The sequence below is a fragment of the Muntiacus reevesi genome, chromosome 13 (assembly GCF_963930625.1).
Source record: "Muntiacus reevesi chromosome 13, mMunRee1.1, whole genome shotgun sequence".
Taxonomy (NCBI): Eukaryota; Metazoa; Chordata; class Mammalia; order Artiodactyla; family Cervidae; genus Muntiacus; species Muntiacus reevesi.
Genome location: NC_089261.1, coordinates 26612473 through 26634971, shown reverse-complemented (window position 1 = coordinate 26634971; position 22499 = coordinate 26612473).

Here is a 22499-nt window from a genome sequence, read left to right as displayed (position 1 = left end):
ATTCCACCCCAGACAAAGTCTTCTTCACATCAGCGTCTCTTCTCCCTGAAATATCCTTCCTAGCCATTTCACTCTCTCCCATCCTCCCTCTCATTCCCAATTCCGTCTCCATCCAAGCATCCAAGGGCATTCTGGTAAACCGTCTCCAGGGTGGGGACAGAAAGAAATCCCACCCACCCCCAAGCTCTGATTTGTAGAGTTTGCCCATTTCCCTGGTGCAAATATTGGGCTGGCCGAAAAGCTAGCTTGGGTCTTCCCATAGGCTGCCACACACGAATCAGAATGAACTTTTGGCCAAGCCAATATTTCCACTGGGATGGTTTTCAAGTTACCAGGTGACCCCGCTGAACACAGAGATGGGAAGGGGTACACAGACTTGGCTCTTAGGAGCCTGAGCGACCCAGCTCCAGCTTGCCTTCCTTATACCCTCTCTATCAAATTCATTCTGTGTCTTCTTTACACTGCTCAATTTTTGTAGTACTCATCACTACCCGGCCTGTTACACTGATTTGCTGTGTGTTCCTTCCCACTGTGAGAACAGGGGCTTTGTATGTTTTCCTTGTGTCTGGATGCGCAGTGCCTAGCACAGTGCCTGATTATTGCAGGCATTCCAGGAACAGGAAAGAACTAGTAACCATAAATACATACATTGTAGCATTGTTTGTAACAGTGCTACAGGAAAAAAAAACATGGAAACATCTTGTATTTTGATTGATAGAGGACTTGGCTGTATCTTGATTGAAATTCCCCAGGTGTGTTGCTCAGGTTTGCATTTGTTGTCATTGTTCAGTCGCTCATTCATGTCCGTCTCTTTGTGACCCCATGGGCTGCATGCAGCATGCCAGGCTTCCCTGTCTTTCACTATCTCCCAGAATCTGCTCAAACTCATGTCGATTGAGTCGGTGATGCCATCCAACCATCTCATCCTCTGTCGCCCTCTTCTTTTGCCTTCAATCTTTCCCAGCCTCAGGGTCTTTTCCAGTGAGTCAGCTCTTGGCATCAGGTGGCCAAAGTATTGGAGCTTCTACATGGCATGGCTCATAGCTTCATTGAGTTCACCACAATAAGCCCCTTCACCACAACAAGGCAGTGATCCATGAAGGGGAGAGTTTTGCATGCTGCTGCTGCTGCTGCTAAGTCGCTTCAGTTGTGGCTGACTCTGTGCGACCCCATAGACAGCAGCCCACCAGGCTCCCCCGTCCCTGGGACTCTCCAGACAAGAACACTGGAGTGGGTTGCCATTTCCTTCTCCAATGCATGAAAGTGAAAAGTGAAAGTGAACCGGCTCAGTCGTGTCCGACTCCTAGCGACCCCATGGACTATAGCCTACCAGTCCCCTCTGTCCATGGGATTTTCCAGGCAAGAATACTGGAGTGGGTTGCCACTGCCTTCTCTGGAGTTTTGCATAGTTGGCATCTAATCCTGATTTAGCCTGGAAAGTTCTGATCATGCTGCAATAACAAATGTTCCCCAACCTGGGATGCTTATTTCTTGCTCAAGCTGCATGGCTGTCCTCAGATGACAGGACTCTGCTCACTGTGGTCCCTCAGGGACCCAGGCTGCTCTGGTGGCTGCCATCTGAATGTCCCTGGCTACTCTGTGGAGGCATATGAGCTTGGAGCATCTGACTTCAACTGTTAGGTCCTCTGGTCCAGAAAGTGGCGCCTGTTACTTCTGCTCACAACTCATTTGTTGGAACTAGTCACATGATTCCACCCAACAAAGGGATCCAGGAAGTTTAGTCTGCCCTGTGAGTGGAAGGAGACCAGGTGTGAGATGGGGCTGCTCACGGCTCCCAGGCATCCCCCTCTGGTGTCCAGGGGGAAAGTCACAGACCACCTGTCACACCTTCCTTAGGTCCCCAGCTGTTGGAATCTCCACATGCTGATGAGGGTGCAGCTTATAAAACCACTTTCTCACCTGGACCCCAGAAATGCAGATTTGCCCCTGGGACTGGGGCTCAGAAACCCTCAGTCTGAACTCAGAGGGGCATGTTGACAACCTGGAAAGGCACATTGCATGTGAAAGAATGCATCCCTGGGCATTGTGCAGACACACTGGGAAGTTTATTGATGTATGTTGGCAATAACAGAAATTCTTTAGCAGGAAGTAATTTGCCCCAGAATTCCCTTATCTCTTTTGGGAACAGAATGAGATGAAAATTAGACACTGTAGTGTGACGTTTTCTTCAGTTGGTGGGGGAAGGCGTGTTCTTCCCTTTGTGTCCCTGTTTCTGGGAGGTGGTCACTCACTACTTGCCTGTTTCCTCCTTCAGGGAGGCTCGCTCCTGTTTTCTAGATGCTGCCCCTTGAGCTTATTTATCCCAACCTGAAGAGATATCCGTAGCTCAGCGGTAAAGAATCTGCCAGCCAATGCAGGAGACAAAAGGGATGCGGATTCCATCCCTGGGTTGGGAAGATTCCCTGGAGGGGGAAAAGGCAACCCACTCCAGTATTCTTGCCTGGAGAATCCCAAGGACAGAGGAGCCTGGCAGGCTACAGTCCACGGGGTCACAAAGAGCCAGAACTGACTGAGCGACTGATCACACATATCTCCAACCTGAAACAATGTGGTGTATAGGACGGGATTTAATCTTCACTCAATTGATGGATTTCCCCCCTCATTTTGGTGGTTTCTTTGTTTGTTAGTTATGTTTAACTCGAAATTCGTTTGAAGGGAGACAAATTCTGCTTGACCTTATTACAGGAGCGTCACCTGTGCATGGTGGTAATCCGTTTAAACGGAAGCTCAACAAGGAGACAGCAGAGCTGATCGCTTAGATCTCTGCTTGCCTTTTCATTCCCTTCAGAAATGGCAAGCTTTCTTGTCTCCATTCCTTCTGAATTCCATCCCGTGCCTGCAGAGTCGTGGGCAGAGGTTGGAAAGAGAATCGGGAGGGAGGCGTGCGTGGGGGTGACTTGAGATGCAGGGGGATTTCTACACCGAACAGTTGGCTCTGATTTGAGGAACAGCCCCGGAGAGGTTTCAGAATTACCCACCTCTCAAGTTGAGCGTCTCTGAGCTGCGTGCATCGCGCTTCCTGTGTTTCTCAGCGAGCGCCACCCCCAGGGCTTTGCTATGTTCCTGTCCTCAGCTGCTCCCCATCACCAGGGGCCAGAAACAGACATCTGCCCCAAGCAAACACCCCCAGTCCCGGCTCTACCCTGCCCTACCCTAGAGCCAGATTTCAAGGAGAAGAGCAACGGAGCAAAAGGTGAAAAAATTAAGACCCACTGCTGCTGTCTGATCAGACTTAGATCCTGAGAATCACAAAATTATTTGTAGGGCCCATGTTATTAACTCATCTACATCTTCAATAAACACACACAGATTCATCTCTAATATATACATATATGTATATATATGTACTTTTTCAAGTTCTTTTCCACTATAGTCTATTACAAGATATTGAATATAGTTCCCTGTGCTACACAGTAGGTCCTTGTTGTTTATCTATTTTATACAAAGTAGAGCTTGGACTTGGGTGGTACTAGTGGTAAACAACCTGCCTGCTCATGCAGAAGACAGAAGAGACGTGGGTTCGATTCCTGGGTAGGAGAGATTCCTGGAGGGGGACATTGCAACCCACCCCAGTATACTTGCCTGGAGAATCGCGTGGACTGAGTGGACTCAGCACAGCGTGTATCTGTTAATCCCAAACTCCCAATTTGTCCTTCCCCCACTTCCCTTTCCCCTTTTGTTTGTTTTCTAAGTCTGTAAGTCTATTAAAGAGCATTTTCATTAATTCATTTATTTGAAAAAACTTTATTGTAGTAGAGTTGATTTACAATGTTGTGTTAGTTTCAGGTGTACAACAAAGTAAATCAGTTATATTAATATATATACATATAACCACTCTTCTTTAGACTCTTTTCCCATATAGGTCATTCCAGAATATTGAGCAGAGTTCCCTGTGCTATACATAGAACCTTATTGGTTATCTATTTTATATAGAGTGGTACGTATACGCCAATCCCGATTCACCCCTCGCCCTTCCTTTCTCCCTTGGTAAACATACATTTGTCTTCTACATCTGTAACTCTATTTCTGAATTTTAGATCAGTTTATTTGTAGCCTTTTTTAAGATTCCACATATAAGTGATATCATATTATATCAGTCTTTCCCTGTCTGACTTCACCAAGTATGATGAGCTCTAGATCCATACATGTTGCTGCAAAGGGCATTATTTCATTCTTTCGTATGGATGAATAATATTCCATTGTATATATATTCGACATCTTCTTTATCCATTCTTCTATTGATGGACATCTCGGGTTGCTTCCATGTCCTGGCTATTGTAAATAGTGCTGCAGTGAGCATTGAGATGCATTGAAAAAAATTTATAATAATGATACTAAAGAACATTTTTAAATACAGTGTTTACCTCTGATTCTACCCTGAATCAATAATTGATCACTTTTGCTTTCTCATCTCCTCTGTGCTCTGTGAATTTTTTCATATACATATGACAAATATATATATTTTTTCCTGACAAAGCTGTCACTGTACAGCTCTGGCAGTTTTACCTTGCTGATGTCCTTGGTGTTGACCTCTTACTGCTTCGTGCTTGCTGGAGGAGCCCCTGGATTCCTCTCCCAGCTGTGTCTGCCAACGAGAAAGGTGAGCATCTAAGCATGCTGCAGCTGCTGTGGACAACTCCCATGCTCTGGAGGGGACAGGATGTCTCTTCAGTGGAATTGTGGATTTCTCACCACTTGCTTTCCCGTCCCTCCCACCCCCAGTCCCACCACGAGCTCCCACCTCACTTCTGATTGTTCTTAGGTAGGTAGATAAACTCCTTTGGCCACTTATGCAGCACGTGTTAAATGACCATCTTCCATTCTATTTCCAAAGGCATTTTTCTCTCCGTCTCTGCTGCTTAATCAACTCTGAGCTCCAGGAGGGCAGGTGCATTGACCAATTTCCCCCCACTTTTTGTGTTCCCAGCACCTACCACAGTGCTAGTAATAAGTATGTGCTAAATGAAATATTTTCTACTGATTTTTTTTAAAACTGGCTGCTATTAACCGTGACTATATCCGTATAATTGCTGCTGTGATTTTTATTGTAGGCCTTTGGTTGATTTTTCTAGTAGTCAGCATCATAGTGAAAGTGTGCTGAGTGCTCAGATGGGACTAGCGCCATGGCATTGACTTCTTGTATCTGTTTGTATTAAGAGTAGGAATCAGGACAGGGAGAAGTGAAGATGTGGATGGTTAGATACCTTTCTAATTGTCAGGTCGCTTCTTTCCTGTAGGACCTGGCACTTTTGTTCAAACCTCTCTCAAATTCCAGGGTCCCATCTCTTAATTATCACATGATAGCACTCCTTGTTTGATGTTTCTTCAGGTGTTGACATAACAATTTTTTTTTCCTTTCCCATGTTTATTCCAATAAGAGATTTATAAGATCAGGTTTTCATGAATCACATAGAGGGGAAAGAACAAGGTGAATCTTTCTGTCCAGCAAACCTGTGCATCCTTTTTCCTTAGCATCCGAGTTTTGGAAACTACCGAGATGTGTCATTTTGAGGCCAACCTGGTGGTGTTCTTCTGTAAAGTTGTGTGAAATGAATTTATGTGTAGCAAGGTTGGTTTTCAATGAGTTCATCATTTCTATCTATCCTTTAATAGATGCCGTTTGAACTCCAAGCATCAGCCTAGTCATGCTTGGATTCTATACACTGGATTTGTGTCCATGTTGTTACTACCTGCTGCAGGGTCTGTGGCTTAGCCCTGGGTTGTGCAAGAGCATCAGTGGGATGCAGTGAGCCTTTGAGGGCATCACGAGTACCACGCGTTTGGACTGGCTGTGTAAGGAGGGTGGATGGCATTTTAGAAATCAGCTCCAGGACTGTCTCGGATTTTGCTCGTTGGATAACACCCCACTGTCCAGAAATAGTTTTATAGCTGTGCAAATGTCTGCTTAACATGCAGGTAACTCTGCATACAGGAGAGGATCCGACTGGAAGAGAGAGCTTGCAAAATTGTTCCTATTAAGTCACTTGTATAAAACAGGTGGAGTTGGGGAACTGAAAGGCTTTTCAACAAATGTTTCAAAGCAAAGCGTTTAGCTTTAAGCACCTGGCAAGAAACATGCATATCAAGTTCACAAGAGAGTCTATTAGCGTGACAGCTGCTCTGAATATAACAGGGTCTCGGGAGCCTGTCTCTCGGTTGCTTCTGAATTTCCCTCAGGGCAGCCTGTCACCATCACCTGGAATGAGAAATTAGGATCAGGGCAGAGAATCAGGCTCACACATCAGTTCCCGGTGTGTTCTGGGACTGACCCTGGGCTGGTATGGGGACCACGAGACCTGTCCACTTGAGGGAGCTGCTCTAATCAGAGATACCACTGATCTGTTCCAAGCCATCAGATTTGGGCTTTGGGAATTTACAGTCCAGAGTGAAGGTTTTGGGATGCTAGAGCAGGGACTGGCAGCCCTCTGGGGAAGGGTTCCTGAGCTCCTATTTCTGGGTCCTCTGATACATCCCAGATTTCCCCTCTGGCTGGGTTGGCTGTCGAACTTGGCTCTGGGTGTTCTGAGACCCCACCATCCTTCCAATAAATTTACTTTCTAGCTTAGGGTAGCCCACGGCTATTTCTGTTGCTTGCAAAGGAAAGAAACTTGAATAACGTGCAAAGGAGCAAGATGTGAGATTTCATATTATTGGGAAATCTTTTGGAGGCTACATGGCATAGGACGACATTTCTGTGACAACCGTTCTTGTTTCCCTTCCTTGACATATGGCAGGTGATCTTGACAAGATGGCTCCAAGGCACAGATCAGAGAGACGGAGGCTTGTTTGAAAGACGTAAGTGTATCATTCAGGTTCAAGTCGGGAGACGGAGACACACAAGTTACTTTAGCAGAGAGAATTATACATATATACAGATACACAAACAGAACTGTTAACCAAGTATTAGAGGATGACAAAGGCAGAAAGGCAGGTGCTGAGTGGCTAATAGTAAAATTCAGAGGCATGGCAGCCAGGACCCAGAGCTTAAGGTGGGCGGGGGGCGGGGGAAGCTGGCTGGCTCTTGTTGGAACCCCAGGAGGTGTAATGATGGCAGAACTTCAAGTAAGCACCAACTGCTGCTCTCAGAACAACATGCGCCTTTCCAGTTAAGTGCCAGGGCAGGAGCAGCAATGACAGAAAACCCTCCTCCATCCTTCCTGCCTCACTAGCACCCCCGACTGGAGAGTCAAACAGGGAGCTGAGGAGAAAGGATGGGCTTGAGTGCCCAACAACATCCCCGCCCCAGGATATCAGAATGCACGTGACTGGTAACCATAATATAGTGATGTTATAAACCCCAATTTTTAAGAAAAGAAACAAAGTAATAAATGCCCATATACTTTACTACTAGGAACAAATTTGTTGCAGAACAGCTGACCCTGGCTTACACTTATGCACCTGTGTGCCAGAGCCTCTGTCTGAAAACTCCAGGTCTAGAAACGTGTTTTTGAAGTAGAGTTGATTTACAAAGTTGTGTTAGTTTCAGGTGTATAGCAAAGTGATCCTAAAAAACAATATGTATAATTCAGTTTCTTTGCATTTATAGGTTATTACAAGATATTGTATATAGTTCCCTGGGCTATGCAGCAGATTCTTATTGTTTATCTTTTTCATACATGGTTATTTGTTCATCCCAAACTCTTAATTTATCCCCCACCTCCTTTTCCATTTGGTAACCATAAGATTGCTTCTGTTCTCTGTGGTCACAAATCTTTCTACCAACTTTACTCACTCCTTTTAGTCTTTTTATATTCCCCCCAAATTCTTTCTGCACGAAGAATATTTTCTCTTCTCTCTTGTTCTATACAGTGAACCCCACGCTAACTACCCAAGTTGTAGGTGTAGCTATAGGAGTGGGCAGTTCACTGATTTAACTCTTGAATGTTGACCGATTCCACCACAAGGTTCTCATAGGAGCTGGTATTTGACAGACAGCTGGACAGAAAGTGCATTGTCTCCAGTAAGAGTTTCCAGATGTTTCTTCCTCCTCATTGAGAGTAAAAGCAATATTATTTACAAGTTCATCAAATATGATAGTGAATCTGTTGCCTCTTCACATTTTTCCAGCCAAGTTGGAGTGTTGTGTGTGTACAACCCAGAAATAACTGCAATTCTCGTATTAACTTCTGTGCTGCTGTGTGAACAAATGTGTCTCCCATAAGTAAAAAGATACACAGAGTAAGGCCCCCTTTACGTTTTGAAGCCAAAAAATACACAGAGAGAGGAGGAAATACGTGTTCAGACATTAGCAGAAACACTGTGTGAAAGGAGCCGCAGGTTATCCGACAGATATCAAGAGAGTGGGAAATGGCTTGGTGCTTTTCTAAGATGAGACTGGCAGGTCATCTCCATGTTTATTTATTTAATTTGCAACAACTTATTGGGCTTTGATTCTTTTTAGTTTTTTTGCACAGTTTTAATTTATACTGAATTTTTCAGAAAGGCACAGAGAAAACCAAGGGAAAGTTAACTTTTGCTTTGGAATTTACCAAAAAGTTGGTCAATATTTGGAACTCAGGTTACTGAGGCCAACACTGCTGATGATATTTGAGTCACCAGAACAGTACGCCAATACCATTCTGTACTAGCAGTAGTAGCACTCAAGTAATTCTGGGCGTAGGGGCAAGGATCTGTTTATTTCTGTATGTTGCCTAGCAGGAGTCTCGATTCTTTTCCAGGCTCTACTGTAAGTGCAGTAGAAAACAAAGCAGAACAATGTGCCTCTCTCACAGAACTCACATTCTACTGGGAACAGACAGAAAAAATAATACATAATTAAAAATCACAAGAGTGAACTTGCTGGGTGATGTTAATTGGTGTTGTTTAGTTGCTCAGTCATGTCCGACTCTTTTGTGACCCCATTGTCTATACCCCACCAGCCTCCTCTGATCATGAGATTTCCCAGGAAAGAATACTGGAGTAGACTGCCATTTCCTTTTCCAGATCTTCCAGGGATTGAACCCATGTCTCCTGCATGGGAAGGCAGATTCTTTCCCACTGAGCTACCAGGGAAGCCCAATCACTCTCTAAAAACGTATTGGGTCTCTGGTCAATAACGTGTTTGAAAAAAATAAAAGGTGGCAAGTGGCCTCAGTGAAGAGATAAAATACGAGCAAAGACTTGAAGGGTAAAGGAGTTAGCCAAATGGATGTCTGGAAGAAGAGCTTCTCAAGTAGGAAGGACAGTCAGTGCAAAGGCCCTGAGGCAGAGACTGCATAGCGTGTTTTAGGAACAGTAGGTGCATCTGAAGCAGAGTGAGCTGGGAGGGGGAGGAAGATGTAGCAGGAAATGAGGTCCAAGGACTCAGATCATACAGAGATTTGTTGGCCTTGTAGGAGTTTGGCTTTTTTATAGAACTGAAATGGAAAACCACTGCAGGGTTTTGAATGGAAAAATGATGTAAGCCAACTTACAATTTCAAAGGAGCCCTACCTGCTGTGTTGGTGAAGGGAGAGATGGTATTACAATAATACAGGTAGGATGCTAGTTGTACCGACACCCCCAAAACTAGTTTGCACATGGGATGATTTAACCATGGGTTTGAAACAGCTGACCTGGTTTAAGTAACACCAAGGGGAAAAAATAATTGCTCTCCAAAAAGCCCTGGCTGCAATAGGTATACTTGTTTACCCTTTCCAAGAAGATTAGCATTAAATATGAAAGCTCACCACACAGTCTCAATTATGAGTTACTATTTTCACATTTTATTCCCCGGGTAGCTCCACGGTTCATCCCTTTGAACAACTTCATTAATAATTGGAGACGGATCCCAAACCTTCTCCTATTAACTTTTGATCTGGAAATTCAACCCTGTTGACATTCAGACACACATTTGATCTTTGCTTGCATTCTGTATTTGAACCAATTTAGCTTCCCCATGTACAAGCTAATTATTGGACTGGCAGCCCGAGATGCCACCCAGATATCTTGTTGAGGAGAAGCCACAGTGAGAGCCTCCGAAAGTGTTTCAAGCGCCTGACGATTCACTTCTTCATGGAGCAAAAACGTACCTTGGTTTAAAGGGCAGTGGAAATACAAAATCCACTGGGTGGGTCCTTTCGTGTCACTTGCACTAAAGACTCTGAAATGGTTTTTGAAAAGCCCTCTTCGATTTAGAATGAAGTACAAGATAACATTTTTTCAATGGATGCCTCTTATGCAGTGTGAATGGCTTTACAGCTTCTAGTTTAGTCCAGGGTGAGACAGAAAGATTAGATCAGCGGAGTCCAAAGCTGTCTGCATCAGCCATCAGTCACAGCAAGTCACACTGTCAGAGATTTCTGTTTAGATTTTATTAAATGCACTGTGAGTTTACTCCTGGCCCAGTGATTTTCCTCTGCCTTTCAAATTCCCTTCACTCTTGAAGGTGCCCAGTGGAATTCTGACAGGCTGTCAGACCCAGACAACTCCTGTGGAATTGACACGACACCTGGTTGCTTATTAACATCCATTTCCACCCCCACCGCCCTGCTGATTCCTGCCGAGCTGCTTTCCCAGGCGGCTCACATGCTCTCGAGTCTGCGGACCCGCCCTGTAGCCAGAATCTAGCTTCCCTGGTATTAGAGTTGCCCCGAGCCCTCCTGAGGCGGTGGTCCAACAGGGGATGTGATCCAACTGTGGCCAATCAGAGGTGAGGAGAGACTTGCGGGGGGGCTTCTAGAAAAGGTTTTCCTCTCTTCTGAGTGGGCTTCAAGAGGTACCCTTCCTCTTGGTTCCTTTGGGCACTGTTGCACAAAGATGTTTTGCTGACCGTTCCTGATTGGGGGTGAGGGTGGATTGGATACGAGGGAGCAAGGAGAAGCCGGCTGTCACAGGGTGGGGCCCTGGATCAAGTCAGCCCTGAAGGCTGCTCCGTCTCCGAATTCCCATTACATAAGCTTATGATCTTCCTTTTCGATTAAGCTGGTTTCAGTTGGTTTTCTGTTTCTTATAAACTAAACCCTGCTCTCTCAAGGATTTTGTAGAATTACTGTTCCTTGTGGCTAAAGCACTTTATGTTTCTTGGAGGGTAGCTTTGAAGTAATTTAATAAAATTCAGTGTTTGGATGGGCACAGATGTTTCATTTATAGAGTATTAGGGATATACTGGGTGCTCCCTAGTGGCTCAGATGGTAAAGAATCTGCCTGCAATGCAAGAGACCTGAGTTCTGTAAGAAACATGGGTTTGATCTTGGGTCAGGAAGATCCCCTGGAGGAGGGCATGGCAACCCACCACACTATTCTTGCCTGGAGAATCCAATGGACGGAGAAACCTGATGGGCTACAGTCCATGGGCTTGCAAGGAGTCAGACATGACTGAAGCAATTTACCATGCATGCACACAGGGTTATACTGGGTTCAAAGAGGAGAAGTAAAATTTAATGAGGTTTACAAACTGAGGATGTTTGTGCTCACCTGTGTTTTCTTTGTTGCTTCATTTAACAGATAGAGGTATCACCCCTTTCATATAGTTTGGTAGTTTCCAGCTGTCTTATTTTGTACTTTTCCACATGTAACTTACAACATTTCCTATAGTGAGCATGTATACTGTAATAATTACATATGTTACAGCAAAAAAAGTTATTAGTAAAAGATAAATTCAGATAAATGTAAGATACTTTCCAATTCTGGAGAAGATCATATTCTTTCTTTTTTAGATTTTTTAAAATGTGGACCATTTTTAAAGTCTTTATTGAACTTTTGTTACAACATTGCTTCTGTTTTGTTTTGGATTTTTGGCTGCAAGGCGTGTGGGATCTTGACTCCCCTACAAGGGATAGGTGGGGAGCCCTTGCATTGAAAGTCTACCATTGGACCTCCAGGGATATCCCCGAAGATTGTATTCTAAAGTCTATTTAACAAGCATGTAAAGTAAGAGGTTGTGTGGAGAAGTCAGATTTAAAATGAATAAGGATAGAGAAGTCTTACTAGTCTTGCTTCCTGTTTTCTGAAACTTTGAATTATATTTGGTGAGTGTTCCTCCCTTAACTGAAAAATGAGATTTGAGATGTAGTTTGGAGCTACCCGATATATCCACTTCTATTTAATGGTCAGTTGGGAATTATATAAATCTGTTTTCTGCATTCAATTTGCTGGAAAAATTGCAACTGATGACTCAAGAAGGACCAACCCCAGGGATCTCTGTATCCCAGGAAGTAAAAGCTTCAAAACGTCTGCGATAAAGAAGAAAATGATGATTAGGGTTGGGACACCTCTTTTCTGTTGGTCAGGCTGCCAAATGGCTATTTTTTTTTTAAGTTTTTTAAAGCTTTCTTGGATTTTTAAAACATTTATTTATTTGGCTGCACTGGACCTTAGTTGTGGCACGTGGGATCTGCACTGTGGCGCGCGGATTTCCATAACTGTGGCATGAGGGCTTAATTGTCCTGCAATTTGTGGGATCTCAGTTCCCCAACCAGGGACTGAACTGTGTCCCCTGCATTCGAAGGCAAATTCTTTACTACTGGACCACCAGGAAAGTCCCAAGACCTCCAAATAACTATCGATTCCATACTTCTCTTTTGACCACATTGACCTAGCTCTGGCCTCTCTTAATATGTTCAGTGAACCCTTGGGTTGAAACCTCAGAGAAATTAATGAAGACCTAAAATATATCAGACTCTGGGAAAATAGTGCCCTTGTATATTCATTTGCCAAGGCTGCCGTGACACAGAGAACTGTAACTTCGTAGCTCTAATAACAGAAACTTTCCCTCCCGCAGTTCTAGGGGCTAGCAGTCCAAAATCAAGCCCTGGCACGTTTGGTTCCTTCTGAAGGCTGAGGAGGGGAATCCGGTCCACCCTCTCTTCTAGCTGCCGATGGTCTGCTGGTCGTCCACTGTCCTCACTCCCTGCCTCCATCTTCACATGGCATTCTCTCCATGTCCATGTCCAATTTCCCCCCTTTTATAAGGGCAGCACTCAGGTTGGAGGAGGGAGAAACCTACTCCAGAATGACCCCATCATCACACAACTAATTATACCTGCAATGACCCTATTTCCTCATTCAGTCACATTCTGAAGTTCTGAAGGTTAGGAAGGGTTTCAACTGATGAATATTGGCAGCGGGGGTGAGAGCAGGGGGACAAAATTCAATCCCTAAGAAGAAAATTTCAGTGTGGGCTTTTAGAGCTAGTGCAGGAAAAGTGATGAGATATTTCTGGCAGAGTCTAAAAGGTTGATTTATACCAGTTGAACACACTTCTTTTGGAAACAGGTTTACATTTGGTGTAGAGCAATGTAGCTTATGAGTTGCTCTCATGACTCATTGTGATGGATCCAGGACAGGACAAGTTTGGTGACGAAAGGAATGGCTATTGCTGTAGATTAGATCCTGCTTCTCAAAGTGGAGCCACGGGCGAGCCGGTTCTGTCTCTGGAGGACATTTGGCTTTGTGTCTGGAGATGGTGTTGTTTGTCCCCTCTGGGTGGTGATGGTGGGGTGCTATTGGCATCTAATGGACCAAAGCCAGGGACTCTGGCGAAAGCCCTGTACCTACATGGCACCTGATAGTCCCTCACAACAAAGAATTCTCCAGCCCCAAGTGCCAGTCCTGCTGAGGCTGAGAAACCCTGGGTTAGATGGTTCCACCCTCAAAATAAATCTGCAGTGAAGTTAAAAATGGAGATGAAGGTAAGGGAGGGATCTGATAAAAATGAGAGATTAAATCTGGATCATGCGAGTTTTTTTTACACGTTCCCTGAGCTTAATAGGGAGCATGGAAATTCTACCTCAATCGCAATCTTGTTCTCCTTTTAGGACAGTGTACTAGCCTGCCCATGAGAGGGTAATTCTCACATCCTGCATTAACAAGGCCTCAGACATTGCACTGTGTTCTGTCTGTGTTCCTGTGATGCTGGGTACCAGCTCTTTGCCCCTAAGCAAATTATCCCTCTCCAAGCCTCAGTTTCTCTTTCCATAAAGTGGGTACAATGACCATATTAAGAGCTAATGTTTCCTTTATGTTTGCCATGCTGTGTACGTGCTCTGCATAGATTTCTATACGTGGATCATCTGTGAACAAGTCTCCAAAGCAAATATCCTTTTTTACTTTATAATTGAAACATCTGAGGTGTAGAGCAGGTAGGTAGTTCACTCAAGGTCATGTAGTTGGAAAGTGGTAGAATTGGTGAGTATATATGATGGATAAATGGATAGAGAAGATGTATTTGTACTGTGGAATAGCATTTAACCACCAAGAAGGAAGGAAATCCTGCCATTTGCAACAACATAACGGACCTTGGGAAAGTCATGTTAGAAGTGCAATAGCCAGAGAAAGACAAATACTGTGTGGTATTGCTTATACGTGGAATCTAACAAAGTAAGATTCATAGAAACAGAGAAGAAAGGTGGTCATCAGGGGCTGGAAGAGGGGATGGGTGAAAGTGGTCAAAGGATCCAACTTCCAACTGTGAGACGAGTCAGTTCAGAGGATCTAATGTACAGCATGGTAATCAGAGTTAACTACACTGCGTTACATAGTTGCTTAGAAGGTAGATCCTAAATGTTCTAATCACACACACACACACACACACACACACACACACACACACACACACACAAATGGTAATCATATCAGGTGATGGAGAAGACTCTTGAGAGTCCCTTGGACTGCAAGAAGATCCAACCAGTCCCTCCTAGGGGAAATCAGTCCTGAGTATTCATTGGAAGGACTGATGTTGAAGTTGAAACTGCAATACTTTGGCCACCTAATGCAAACAGCTGACTCATTTGAAAAGACCCTGATGCTGGGAAATATTGAAGGCGGGAAGAGAAGGGGACGACAGAGGATGAGATTGTTGGATGGCGTCACCGACTCAATGGACATGAGTTTGAGTAAACTCCGGGAGTTGGTGATGGACAGGGAGGCCTGGTGTGCTGCCATCCATGGGGTTGCAAAAAGTTGGACACACCTGAGTGACTGAACTGAAGTGAACCGAACTGATGGAACTGTAAACTAACCTTATTTAGTAGTTACTTCATTATATCTATACATGGATCAAATTATCATTTTACACCTGAAACTTACACAGTGTTACATGTTAATTATATCTCACTAAACCTGGGGTAGGGGTGGGGAAAGAAAACAAGTGGAGTTGACATGAAAGCCCTTGTTAATATCAGGGTAGTGAGACTTCCGAGCCTGAATCCTTGATCCCAAACCCTGCCAAGTCCTGTGTAAATCAGGCTCCAACAGTCGTGCGGAGTGCATGGTCTACTCTGAAGCATGTGTGCTCAGTCATGTCTGACTCTTTGCAACCCCATGAGCTAAACTCCTCTGTCCCTGGAATTCTCCAGGCAAGAATACTGGAGTGGTTTTCCATTTCCTTCGCCAGGGGATCTTCCCGACCCAGGGATCAAACCCACATCTCCGGTGTCTCCTGAACTGGCAGGCAGATTCTTTACCCCTGAGCCACCGCAGAAGCCCCGCCTCAGCGAATGGGAACTGTAGTTGTTAAGAGAACGCCAGGTTTACTTGCCAGTTTCAGTGTCGTGACCAAGTAGACAAGTTGTTTGAAAAAAAATCTAATGTTAATGGTAAAATATATCAACATTTCAGCAAGGGGAAGTGTTGACCCGGGAGGTGGCTAGAAATATGGCATCACAGGCTCCTTCTTACACCCAGGGGATCAGAGTCTCCTCTTCACGAAGCAAATCATGGCCCTTTGGGATTTGGGAAGAGCTCCTATCAAGCCAGCTGCCCCTTGCACATGGACCCAGAGAAGTGAGTTCAACCAGGGTTGACTTCACTTCTGTCCCTTCCCTCTTCTCTCAGACTGTCTGTCCTGGGTTGACAGGATGCACTTCACCCTGGGTCTCTGGGCCGGCTCTGAGCTTTCTTGCTACAAACCTGCTTGATGAGCACTGGACCGCCGTTGACAGCAGGTGGCCATTGGCCTATTTGCCCTCTGTCACCATCGCTGGGAGGAAGGAAGGAAGAGAATGCACACACTGCCTCTCAGGAAGAGGGAAGGCACAGCCCCACCCAGCAGGCAGCTGTGTTTGTTTGCAGAGAGAGGTGTGTTTGTCGGTGATCACAAAATATTATGATCCCATATGTCCAAACTGATCACAACTGTGGAAATGTTTATTTTCAGACTTATCTGGGATGCTAATGGCTCCCATGTCATTAGTGAGCTATTCTCCGTGAGACAATGAGAGAGGATTCGGGTGGGTTTGGTCAGCTGAAAAAAAACACTCAAGAGTGGCCCCAGGAGAATTCAGACTGTGTTGTCAGTTTTGTACATTTCATTTCTGGGTAAACAGGAGCAAATCACCATCATCATAATGAGAGTAATAACAAAGGCTAATAGCCATTGAGCATTCACTCTGTCCAGCCCCTCTTCTGAGCTCTGTCTTTGGGACACACTCACCTGTTTGCTTAGTGATCTATCACAGGCGCCTAATGACGTCGGTGACATTGTCACCCTCACTTTTCAGATGAGGAAATGCAGTCACGGGGGCTGAAGGGTCTGCTCAAAGCCACTACCACGTAGGCAGAGGTGAGGGCAGGTGTGGAGCAAGGTCATGGTAATGAACACACACAGCTCCAGGGGCAGAACATAAGGAGAATTTCAGCTTTTTATCAGTCCCTCAAGGTAGCTGTGTTAGTCACCTATTGCCATGTAATAAGTCATCCCAAAGTCCCCTCAAGGTAGCTGTATTAGTCACCTATTGCCATGTAATAAATCATCCCAAATTCAGTGTCTTTGGACAGCACACACTCACTGTCTCACAGTTTCTGAGCGCCTGGTGCAGCTTAGCTGAGTGTCTGACTCAGGGTCTATCATGAGTTTGTAGTCAAGGTATCCCCTGGGGATCTCACCCCAGGGGAATCTGCTTCCAGGCTCACTAAACTCGGGCGTGGGCAGGTCAGGAACTCAACCCCCAGCTCCCTCTCCTGGCTGCTGCAGGCTCTGCTCCTTGCTGGCTCGTGGACACAGACACCCCCGCGGGCCTCTCCACAAAGCCATCCACCTTGTGACAGCTGATTTTCCCCAGAGGGAGGGACCCAAAGGTGAGAGAGAGGACCAGAGACACCCCACAGACGTTAAATGACCTAATCTTGGAAGTGGCATGCCATCGGCAGTGGAAGTGGTAAATAAATGGGGAATATTGATGCGATTTTGGACAAAAAGCCCAGAGATGGTTCATGAGCTACATCCTCCCACTTTGAAGCCCCCCAGCAAGCGGGGAGATGTGGTCAGTTGGGAAGGAAGGGGTCTGCTGACGGAGTTCAGGGTGATAGGGATTTGGTATGGATACTGCCCGCATCAACAGCAAGACAGATGTGAGTGAGGGGCTGGGAGGATGGGAATCAGATGTCACAGGAACCACGGCTTTCTGACACTTGAACTTGAAACCAAACTTTTGAGTTGTTCACCTAGATCTGGCCTCATAGCACACATACTCAGGATCTGACTTTTTTTTTTTTTTTTTAATGGGGTGTACTTGCAGAAGGCAGAAGGAGGAGGAGGGTGACACAGGATGAGATGGTTGAATGGCATCACCGATTCAATGATATGAATCTTGGGCAAACTCTGGGCGATGGTGAAAGACAGGGAAGCCTGGCATGGTCTGGTAAAGAGTCAGACACGACGTGATGACTGAACAACATAGTGCTTTAGAGTGTGGTGTTAGTTTCTGCTCTATGATGAATGAACCAGCTATATGTACACATATATGCCCTTCTTCTTGGACCACTTTCCCATCCCGTCTGTCTAAATCACCACAGAGAGGACCTCCTCTTTCTGAGCACTTTTATGCTGCTGCTAAGTCACTTCAGTCGTGTCCGACTCTGTGCGACCCTATAGACAGCAGCCCACCAGGCTCCCCCGTCCCTGGGATTCTCCAGGCAAGAACACTGGAGTGGGTTGCCATTTCCTTCTCCAATGCATGAAAGGGAAAAGTGAAAGTGAAGTCACTCAGTCATGTCCAACTCTTCGCAACCCCATGGACCGCAGCCTACCAGGCTCCTCCGTCCATGGGATTTCCCAGGCAAGAGTACTGGAGTGGGTTGCCTTTGCCTTCTCTGTGAGCATTTTTATAAAGGATCTTTAATCTGCAGTGGGCTGGCTTAGGTGGAGGACACCATCTCTTCAGCTCTGGTTGGAAGAGAGTGGGTCTTCCAGCACTGACCGCTGGTGCTCTTGGGGCCTGGGTGTGTGACCCCAAGGCAGTCCACCCCGGGGACTCCAGCTCCCCAGTAGCACTCACCCTACTCAGGACCACGCTGGAGGACCAGCTGCTAATGAGGATGGAAAGTTTTCTGTTAAAAGATCAGTAATGAAAACAAAGATCTTTGTTGTCTGAGTGGCCCACACCCTCTCCACAGGGCTCCAGGTTGTTCCTTTGTCCCTTCAGGCAGAGGGGTAGTAATGCCCTCCCACGGTGGTGCCTGAGCACAGGGTCTCTGAGCCTCCCTTATTGGACACGCACCCTACCCACACCCTCTAAACAGCTCCTTCCTTAACTCTTCAGAATCCCAGCTGGAGGAGCCATCTGTTTGCAGACAGCACCCTGATTGATTCCACTTCCTAAGTTCCCATCATTTGTTTTTGACACATGGTAAGAGAAAAATGCTGCAAAAAGCTAGAATGGATTCCAGGTCTTCAGAGCTGCTTGGAAATTCCCTGATCCATTGGCTGTGCATTTAAACTATGCAAGCATTGAAAAGAAGCAGTCTTGTTTATCCATTCATCTGCCAGTGGACATGTAGGTTGCTTCCATGTCCTGGCTACTGTAAATAGTGCTGCAATGAACGTTGAGGTACATGCGTCCTTTTGAATTATGGCTTCTCGCAGCATATGCCCAGTAGTGGGACTGCTGGGTCATATGGTAGTTCGATGCGGACGGACCTAGAGTCTGTCCTACAAAGTGAGGTAGGTCAGAAAAAGAAAAACGAATATCATATATCAGCGCATATATATAGAATATAGAAAAATGGTACAGATGAACCTACTGCAGGGCAGGAATAGAGATGCAGATGTACAGAATGGACATTTGGACACAGGGGAGAAGGGGAGGGTGGGACAAATTGGGAGATTAGGATTTACATATATACACTGCCATGTGTAAAACAGGTAGCTAGTGGGAAGCTGCTGTGTAGCACGGGGGCTCAGCTTGGTGCCCTGTGATGACCTAGATGGGGGAGGTGGGGTGGGAGAGAGGTCCAAGAGGGAGGGGATTTATGTACACATTTGGCTGACTCACGTTGTTGTACAACAGAAACGAACTCAACACTGTAAAGCAACTGTACTCCAATAAAAAAAGAGGCTGTCTCAGTCACATTGCTTCTTATTCTTAATGAAGATCCAGCCTGAGAGAGTGCATATATATATATATACCATCAGGGCCGTCCTGCTGTGGTGTGATTAAAACACACACACACACATCAAAGGACCCTGCTTTTTAAAAATAGACTCTCTTGAAGCCAGGAACCAAAGTACAGCGGGTCCTGAACCCTAGTCAGGGTAGAATACAATGCTGTTAATTCTGTCCATTTTCTCTGCTCCTTTCCAAAGTACAAGGGGGCAGCGAAACTCACCTGCGGTGCCTTGTGGTTGCCATGGCAACCACTGATGTGCCTCTGGGTGCTGCTTCCTCTTTGTGCGTGGCAATGAGGCTGGCTTGTTGAAATGTATTTCTGTGAGCTGGCCTGCACAGTGGCCTTTTATGATTATCGCTCACAAAGGAACCAGATGATTATTAAGTTTTGCCAGACATGGAACATTATTTTCAAGATCTCAAACAATCTCCCTCCGCTGTTTTATGTGGCTGGCTTTTGCATGAGCAGCTTTGTGTCTTGAATGTTTTATATAGAAACCCTTCCAAGGTCAAAGTCATAATAGCATCATAAAACTCCCCCTGTAAATCAGCGGTGAGGATATTAATTGAATAGCTGTGCTCCCCCACCCCCACACCCCTAAGATAGATCCCTTGTTAAGTTTTAAGGCATTCAGTTTTTTTTTTCTGAGGAAATAGATATATTTACACTTTTGTTAGTTGCCATATGATGTATTTTTCTGTAATAAAATCATGTCTCTGCCCTCAAATGAAATGTGGTGGTGTGTGCTCAGAACTGCATTTATGATCCTTGAGTTCATTAAATGGAGTAAACTTCAGAGGCTCAGGTATAAATATTACAGGTCATTTGTGTCCAAGATAGGAGGGGATGCATAACGTGAAACCCTCACAGTTCCTGATTTTGTCTAATGGCTGCCATAACCAGAGGCTGAAATAAGCTTTTTGGAATTTTTTTCCCTGCTAGTCCTTTCTGCTGAATCTGAGTTCAGCAGAAGCACGCTCCTGTTGTATCTTAACAGGCAAGAGTTCAGCAAGACAACTGGTTCACCAAGCCAATGCAGTATAGTGGTTAAGTGTCCAGGTTCTGGAACAAGCCTGGGCGTGGGCAGGTGTTAAGTCGTTTCAGTTGTGTCCAACTCTGTAACCCTGTGGACTGTAGCCTGTCAGGCTCCTCTGTCCATGAGGATTCTCTAGGCAAGCATACTGGAGTGGGTTGCCATGCCCTCCTCCAGGGGATCTTCCTGACCCAGGGATCGAACACGTGTCTCTTACATCTCCTATACTGGCAGGCAAGTTCTTCACTACTGGCACCACATGGAAGACCCCTGGAACAAGCCTACCTGGGTTCAAGTCCTTGCTTGAACCTTTGCCTCTCTTGACATTGGGCAACCCATCTCACCTGCTGTCTTTTCTCTACAAAATGGGCATGATGATGTCACCTACTTCATAGAGTCATTCTGAGCCTTGAATAAATTAATGTTTATAAAATGGTCAGAATAACCCATAATAAATGAATTTAAGTGTTTGCCCAATGGATGAAATAAACACTTAAGCATGCTCTTCAACAGTACTTTCACTAACAACTTTTACTTCCAGTTTTATTATTAGGTCCAGGAACTGCTATTGAACCATGAGAGTGATGATAATACGGTCAGGTTAGGAGGACTGTGTATTATATACATTTTCCATAATCACAAACATGAAGTTTCATATCTAGTTTATAATCCTTTCTCTACCTGTTTTAAAAAATGTATTTATTTATTTGTGGCTGCATCAGATCTTAGTTGCAGAGAAGGAAATGGCAACCCACTCAAGTATTCTTGCCTGGAGAATCCCAGGGACAGAGGAGCCTGGTGGGCTGCCGTCTATGGGGTCACACAGAGTCAGACACGACTGAAGTGACTTAGCAGCAGCAGATCTTAGTTGCAGCATGTGGAATCTTTTATTTTTAACACCAAAAACATTTTGTATTGGGGGACAGCCAGTTAACAATGTTGTGATAGTTTTAGATGAACAGTGAAGGGACTCAGCCATATACATATATCCATTCTCCCCCATACCCCCTTCCCATCCAGGCTGCCACATAACACTAAACAGAGTTCCATGAGCTGTACAATAGGTTTTTCCTGGTTATCCATTTAAAATATAGCAGTGTATACATGATGTTCCCTATATCCTTAACTATCCCTCCCCCTCCACCGGCAACCATGAGTTCATTTTCTAAGTCTGTGAGTCTCTTTCAGTTTTGTAAGTAAGTTCATTTGTATCATTTTTTTAGATCCATCATGTAAGGGATGTCATGTGATATTTCTCCTTCTTTGTCTGACTTGCTTCACTCAGTATGACACTCTCTAGGTCCATCCATGTTGCGACAGATGGCCTTGTTTCATTCTTTTTCATGGCCGAGTAATATTCCATCATATATATGTACCACATCTTCTTTATCCATTCCTCTGTTGATGAACGTTCAGTTTGTTTCCATGTTTTGGCTATTGTAAACGGTGCTGCAGTGAACATTGGGGTGCGTTTATCTTTTCAAGCAGCATGTGGAATCTTTATTGCAGCATGCAGGGTTCCCTCTAATAGTGTTGAGGGCTCCGGAGCACGTGGGCTCTGTGCTTGAGGCACACAGGCTCTCTAGTTGAAGCATGAGGGCTCAGTAGCTTCAGCGCACAGGCTTAATTGCCCCACAGCATGTGGGATCCTAGTTCCCCCACCAGGGATTGAACCTGTGTCTCCAGCATTGGAAGGCAGACTCTCAACCACTAGACCATTAGGGAAGTCCCTCTGCCAGTTTTTTTTTTTTTTTTTTAAACTCAAGAGAGTCACTTAAGGCACTTGAACAAAGGGACAGGATTATAGTAACTTTTGATATTTTTCTCTGACCACTTGCTATGTGCTAGGCATCATCTAAGTGTTTAATCTGAATTATGATTTTTAGGGCCTGGAAAAGGCCTAGGAGTTGGGTATGAATTGAGGAAACTAAAGCTCACAGTGGTTGTGACTTATCCAAGATTGCACAGCCAGTAGGAGGTGGAGTGGGGATTTGAAATCAGAATTGCTATACCTGCTGTCCTTTGTAATTACATGTATTTTCTCTTTTTGTCCATGTGCAACTCTGTGTTCCCCAAGATTAATGGGTTAACAGACTGTCACCTGTTTGTACACTCAACTTGGAACAGAGCTGGCCCACAG